Source organism: Staurois parvus, unplaced genomic scaffold (genome assembly GCF_062004578.1).
Source record: "Staurois parvus isolate SC_StPar_1 unplaced genomic scaffold, SC_StPar_1.0 ptg002438l, whole genome shotgun sequence".
Classification (NCBI taxonomy): Eukaryota; Metazoa; Chordata; class Amphibia; order Anura; family Ranidae; genus Staurois; species Staurois parvus.
The window spans coordinates 80,001-87,500 of NW_028320234.1; the positions used below are offsets into that span (position 1 = coordinate 80,001).

The 7,500-nt window shown below is 46.3% G+C and overlaps 1 protein-coding gene across 1 annotated transcript in view; it reads left to right on the forward strand.

The window, feature by feature from the left end:
* Nucleotides 1-7,500, forward strand: part of LOC149430877 (P2Y purinoceptor 1-like) — a 29,469-nt gene that overhangs the window by 19,492 nt on the left and 2,477 nt on the right. The window lies entirely within an intron of this gene.

Consider the following 7,500-nt stretch of genomic DNA (forward strand, 5'->3'; position numbering starts at 1 on the left):
CTCCACTCCTGTGCTTCCAGTGGCCCCTGCACTCCTGTGCTTCCAGTGACCCCTGCACTCCTGTGCTTCCAGTGGCCCCTGCACTCCTGTGCTTCCAGTGACCCCTGCACCACTGTGCTTCCACTGGCCCCTGCACCACTGTGCTTCCAGTGGCCCCTGCACTCCTGTGCTTCCAGTGGCCCCTGCACTCCTGTGCTTCCAGTGACCCCTCCACTCCTGTGCTTCCAGTGGCCCCTGCACTACTGTGCTTACAGTGGCCCCTGCACTCCTGTGCTTCTAGTGGCCCCTGCACCCCTGTGCTTCCAGTGGCCCCTGCACTCCTGTGCTTCCAGTGGCCCCTGCACTCCTGTGCTTCCAGTGGCCCCTGCACTCCTGTGCTTCCAGTGGCCCCTGCACCCCTGTGCTTCCAATGACAATGAATTCTGAACTGCTATAGTGTAAGCGAACCACTAATAGAGCGCCATGACTCCTTGTGTGTGTTCATACATGACCTCAGAATGACACCGAATCATTAAAAATGTGTGAATGTCATTGAGAATGTAAACGAACTCTGTGTATAAGGGGCCCCCTGAACTTTAAGTGCCCAGACCCCCCAAGGTCTTCATCAGGCTACACCTGTGACCCCTGAGCACCTTATGAGTTCCTGGGTCCTCTCAGCATGCTCTGTTGCAGAGTGTTCACAGACCATCTTGTCTCCCCAAAACGTTTTGTGTCATCCTGGGACTCCAGTGCACCCTCAACACTTCCAGGACGCCTGTGGCTCCACACTCCTGCAGCTCCTGGCATCCCTTTCCTTGTGATATGAGACACAAATAATTGTTTTCTATTTATTTTTTAAAAGAAATCATTAATTTTAATATATAAATTGACATCTTTGATGGATCTATCTTACATCTCCTCATGATCAGGGCAGGGAGAAGGGGTGGGCAGGAGGGGCGGCTGCCCTGGGCACTGTGGTATCATGTGAGGTGGGGGGTGCTGCAAGGAGATTGAGAGGGAGAGGATTTGTTTTGGAAGAGGGAATTTGGGGGGGCGGCAGGGGGTATGAATTGTTCCAGAAGGAGAAATATTGGGGTGGTGTGTTAGGAGTGGTGATTTAAGGGGATTTGTGTTGGGGAGGGGGAGGAAATTGTGCTAGGTGGAGAAAATTTTGTCTGGAGTGCCTGGAGGGGGTTTGTGCTAGTACAGGTGATAGGGGGGATTTTTTGCTGCTGGGTGGGGGTATTTGGAGTGGGGGGGGGGGGAGGCTGTACCCACATGGAAGAAAAATATATTCTAAATATATTTTAAAACTATTCTTCCCAAATATATTGACATATATTTGAAATACTAAAATTATGGCCATATTCAATATATATATTAAAAAAAAAAAAAATATATATATATATATATATATATATTATATATATATATATATATATATATATGTATATATACTGTGTGTTGAAAAGCGTTTTTTATATATTACAGAATATATGAAAAATATTTTTTGAAAATATATAAAATTTTGGTCATATTCAATATATATTAAAAAAATATATATATATATATATTTTATATATATATATATATATATATATATATACTGTGTGTTGAAAAGCGTTTTTTATACATTACAAAATATATGAAAAATATTTTTTTGAAAATATATATTTATAATATATATTTATATATATTCTTCAGATTTTTAAAATATATAAAAAAAGTTATTTTAACATGTATTTTTACATATATTTGTAAATGCATTCCAAAAATTTAGATTAAATGTATTTTTAAAAATATTTTTCATATGTTTTGTAATATATAAAAAAAGCATTTCAACCTACATGTATATATATATATATTTACTTCTTAAATATATTGAATACGGCCAAAATCATAGTATTTCAAATATATGTCAATATATTTGGGAAGAATATTTTAAAAGTATATTTAACCCCTTGACGCACGTATATGCGGCCCCTCGGCGTCTGGACCTTGATGCCGAGCGGCCGCATATTTGCGGGCAATTAAAAAATACATATGTGCTGAGAGCGCGCGCCCTGCACGCTCCCAGCACATATTCCGCTGCTCCCGGAAAGGTCCCGATCTCCCCTTTTGATCAGGACCTTTTCCGATCATGTGACTACGACGGTGACATGCCCCTAAAACCCCGCCCACCTCCCGACTTCTGAAACTCTTAAAGGGCCGGGAGGCGCCGGCGCCAAGAGGTTAAAATATATTTTTACTTCATGTGGGTATACTCAGAGGGGAAAATTAAGAGGTAGAAGATTCATGCTAGGAGGAGTTATTTTTTTTTGGCGGGGGGGGGGGTAATTTGTGCTGGGGGGATGGGGGGAAAGATTTTCACTGGGTGCGGGGATTTTAGCAGGGGGTGAATTTGTACTGGGAGGAGGGGGAATTTTTGCTTGGAGGTAAGCATGCAGATTAGTGCTCAATTTTTTGGGGGGGATTTTTGCTGACACATAATGGTCATACATCTTCGGGGGCCGGGGCAGTTTGGCATGTTTGCCCTGGGCTCTAGATGACTTTGTCCCAGAACTGCTCATGATATTTCCCATCCTCCTGTATTTCCAAAATCGATAGTTTATTTATAAAGAGAGAGTAAAAACGTTCAAAGCTCCGCCATCTCTCAGCGCTGAAAATGGATCCGAATCAGGAGATCCAGTTGAACCCAAATCCATTATTAATACTTCACAATCTATGAGATTAGCTTGTCAAATGTTTATAAATCCCCTCCATCATTAGTCATGGAAGCATTCCAATAAAATTTCAGTCTGTCCAACGTCATTGGCCTACTAATATCATCCCCAAATTTTGGGTGAGGACCTGCCTCCCATGGGAGGTGTCTCAGTCATCCATTGGGAAGACTAAGAATCCATGATTCAGACCAGGGGGTCTCCAAACCTTCTACACAAAGGGCCAGTTTACAGTCTTTCAGACTTTAGGTGGGTCCGGACCATGACCATTGGAAGTAGAAAATGTCCCGGCATTGGTTGGAGTAAACAATGCCCCATCTTTGCTGTTAGGGAGAGGAATTGTGTGCTTCGTTGGTGTCATTGGGAGGAACTATGCCCCATTGTTCATGTCATTGGGCTGAATTGTTCCCCATCATTGGTGTCATTGGGAGGAACTATGCCCCATTGTTGATGTCATTGGGCTGAATTGTGTGCTTCACTGGTGTCATTGGGAGGAACTATGCCCCATTGTTGATGTCATTGGGCTGAATTGTTCCCCATCGTTGGTGTCATTGGGAGGAACTATGCCCCATTGTTGATGTCATTGGGCTGAATTGTGTGCTTCATTGGAGTCATTGGGAGGAACTATGCCCCTTTTTTGATGTCATCGGGTTGAATTGTGCCCCATCGCTGGTGTCATTGGGAGGAACTATGCCCCATTGTTGATGTCGTTGGGCTGAATTGTGCCCCATCATTGGTGTCATTGGGAGGAACTATGCCCCATTGTTGGTGTCATTGGGCTGAATTGTGCCCCATCGCTGGTGTCATTGGGAGGAACAATGCCCTATTGTTTATGTCATGGGCGCAATTGTGCACCTTCATCGGCATCAAGGGGGGCATGATGAGCCATTGTTGGTGTTAGAGGATGAAATATTTCCCCAAGGGCCAGATAAAAGCAAGCAAAGGCCACATTCGGCCCCTGGGCCGCAGTTTGGAGGCCACTGATTCAGACCATGAATGACTGGAGCATTTGTTACCAATGTTGCTTGCTATGGGACCTGGCATGGCTTTTGCAGGCCTCTGTAGCTGTCATTTGCTAACAAGGAGCGGTTGCAGAATTTTTCGGCCATGCAATAATGAGATTGAAAATTTCGGAGACTTTTTAAGTGACAACGTTGTTTGTAACCAATGGCAGCGAATAATTGGGTCACAGGGACCAGGTGTGACATTTGCAACTACAGTAGGTCCCTGGAGATGTCAAAAACAAAAGATAGTAAACAACAGTAGCAGCATTTCTCAATCATGCTGGGTTGCTCTATGGTGGACCACTGAAGAGATCAGGTGATGATCAATGTAGCCACCCTTTCCCAAATCACTTAGACCAACAATAATAATGAGATGCTCTATGGATGGTGATTAACGCATCCCCCTCACCCTCCATCAAGGTGTAATGGGGTTCTCTGTGGGTGGTGATCAGTGTAGCAACCCTCACCCACCATCATGGTATAATCAGGTGCTCTATGGGTGGTGATCAGTGTAGCAACCCTCACCCACCATCAAGGTATAATGGGGTTCTCTGTGGGTGGTGATCAGTGTAGCCACCCTCACCCTCCATCAAGGTGTAATGGGGTTCTCTGTGGGTGGTGAACAGTGTAGCCACCCTCATCCACCATCAAGGTATAATGGGGTTCTTTATAGATGGTGAGCAATGTAGCCACCCTCACCCACCATCATGGTATAATCAGGTGCTCTATGGGTGGTGATCAGTGTAGCAACCCTCACCCACCATCAAGGTATAATGGGGTTCTCTGTGGGTGGTGATCAGTGTAGCCACCCTCACCCACCATCAAGGCACAGTATAATGGGGTTCTCTGTGGGTGGTGATCAGTGTAGTCACCCTCACCCACCATCAAGGCACAGTATAATGGGGTTCTCTATGGATGATGATCAGTGTAGCAAACCTCACCCACCATCGAGGTATATTGAGGTGCTCCATGGGGTTATGATTGATGTAGTCACCCTCACTGATCATCATAGTATAATGAATTGCTCTATGGGTGATGATCGATGTAGCCACCCCTACTGACCAACACAGTATAATGGGTAATAAATTATGTAGCCACCCCCACCTACCATTATGGTATAAAGGAGTGCTCTATGGATGGTGATCAATGTAGCCACCCTCACCCACCATCATGGTATAATCAGGTGCTCTATGGGTGGTGATCAGTGTAGCAACCCTCACCCACCATCGAGGTATAATGGGGTTCTCTGTGGGTGGTGATCAGTGTAGCCACCCTCACCCACCATCAAGGTATAATGGGGTTCTCTGTGGGTGGTAATCAGTGTAGCCACCCTCACCCACCATCAAGGTACAGTATAATGGGGTTCTTTGTGGGTGGTGATCAGTGTAGCCACCCTCACCCACCAACAAGGTATAATGGGGTTCTCTATAGATGGTGAGCAATGTAACCACCCTCACCCACCATCAAGGTATAATGGGGTTCTCTGTGTGTGGTGACCAGTGTAGCCACCCTCACCCACCATCAAGGTACAGTATAATGGGGTCCTCTGTGGGTGGTGATCAGTGTAGCAACCCTCACCCACCATCATGGTATAATAAGGTGCTCTATGGGTGGTGATCAGTGTAGCAACCCTCACCCACCATCAAGGTATAATGGGGTTCTCTGTGGGTGGTGATCAGTGTAGCCACCCTCACCCACCATCAAGGTATAATGGGGTTCTCTGTGGGTGGTGATCAGTGTAGCCACCCTCACCCACCATCAAGGTATAATGGGGTTCTCTGTGGGTGGTGATCAGTGTAGCCACCCTCACCCTCCATCAAGGTGTAATGGGGTTCTCTGTGGGTGGTGAACAGTGTAGCCACCCTCACCCACCATCAAGGTATAATGGGGTTCTTTTTAGATGGTGAGCAATGTAGCCACCCTCACCCACCATCATGGTATAATCAGGTGCTCTATGGGTGGTGATCAGTGTAGCAACCCTCACCCACCATCAAGGTATAATGGGGTTTTCTGTGGGTGGTGATCAGTGTAGCCACCCTCACCCACCATCAAGGCACAGTATAATGGGGTTCTCTGTGGGTGGTGATCAGTGTAGTCACCCTCACCCACCATCAAGGCACAGTATAATGGGGTTCTCTGTGGGTGGTGATCAGTGTAGCCACTCTCACCCACCATCAAGGAATAATGGGGTTCTCTGTGGGTGGTGATCAGTGTAGCCACCCTCACCCACCATCAAGGTATAATGGGGTTCTCTATGGGTGGTACCACCTTCACTGACCATCATATTATCATGAAGTGCTCTATGGATGATGATCAATGTAGCCACCCTCACCCACCATCATGGTATAATGTGGTTCTTTATAGGTGGTGATCAGTGTAGCAAACCTCACCCACCATCGAGGTATATTGAGGTGCTCCATGGGGTTATGATTAATGTAGTCACCCTCACTGATCATCATAGTATAATGAATTGCTCTATGGGTGATGATCGATGTAGCCACCCCTACTGACCAACACAGTATAATGGGTAATAAATTATGTAGCCACCCCCACCTACCATTATGGTATAAAGGAGTGCTCTATGGATGGTGATCAATGTAGCCACCCTCACCCACCATCATGGTATAATCAGGTGCTCTATGGGTGGTGATCAGTGTAGCAACCCTCACCCACCATCAAGGTATAATGGGGTTCTCTGTGGGTGGTGATCAGTGTAGCCACCCTCACCCACCATCAAGGTATAATGGGGTTCTCTGTGGGTGGTAATCAGTGTAGCCACCCTCACCCACCATCAAGGTACAGTATAATGGGGTTCTTTGTGGGTGGTGATCAGTGTAGCCACCCTCACCCACCAACAAGGTATAATGGGGTTCTCTATAGATGGTGAGCAATGTAACCACCCTCACCCACCATCAAGGTATAATGGGGTTCTCTGTGTGTGGTGACCAGTGTAGCCACCCTCACCCACCATCAAGGTACAGTATAATGGGGTCCTCTGTGGGTGGTGATCAGTGTAGCCACCCTCACCCACCATCAAGGTATAATGAGGTTCTCTGTGGGTGGTGATCAGTGTAGCCACCCTCACCCACCATCAAGGTATAATGAGGTTCTCTGTGGGTGGTGATCAGTGTAGCCACCCTCACCCACCATCATGGTATAATGTGGTTCTTTATAGGTGGTGATCAGTGTAGCCACCCTCACCCACCATCGAGGTATAATGAGGTTCTCTGTGGGTGGTGATCAGTGTAGCCACCCTCACCCACCAACAAGGTATAATGGGGTTCTCTATAGATGGTGAGCAATGTAACCACCCTCACCCACCATCAAGGTATAATGGGGTTCTCTGTGTGTGGTGACCAGTGTAGCCACCCTCACCCACCATCAAGGTACAGTATAATGGGGTCCTCTGTGGGTGGTGATCAGTGTAGCCACCCTCACCCACCATCAAGGTATAATGAGGTTCTCTGTGGGTGGTGATCAGTGTAGCCACCCTCACCCACCATCATGGTATAATGTGGTTCTTTATAGGTGGTGATCAGTGTAGCAAACCTCACCCACCATCGAGTTATATTGAGGTGCTCCATGGGGTTATGATTGATGTAGCCATTCTCACTGATCATCATGGTATAATGAATTGCTCTATGGGTGATGATTGATGTAGCCACCCCTACTGACCAACACAGTATAATGGGTAATAAATGATGTAGCCACTCCCACTTACCATTATGGTATAAAGGAGTGCTCTATGGACGGTGATCAATGTAGCCACCCTCACCCACCATCATGGTATAATCAGG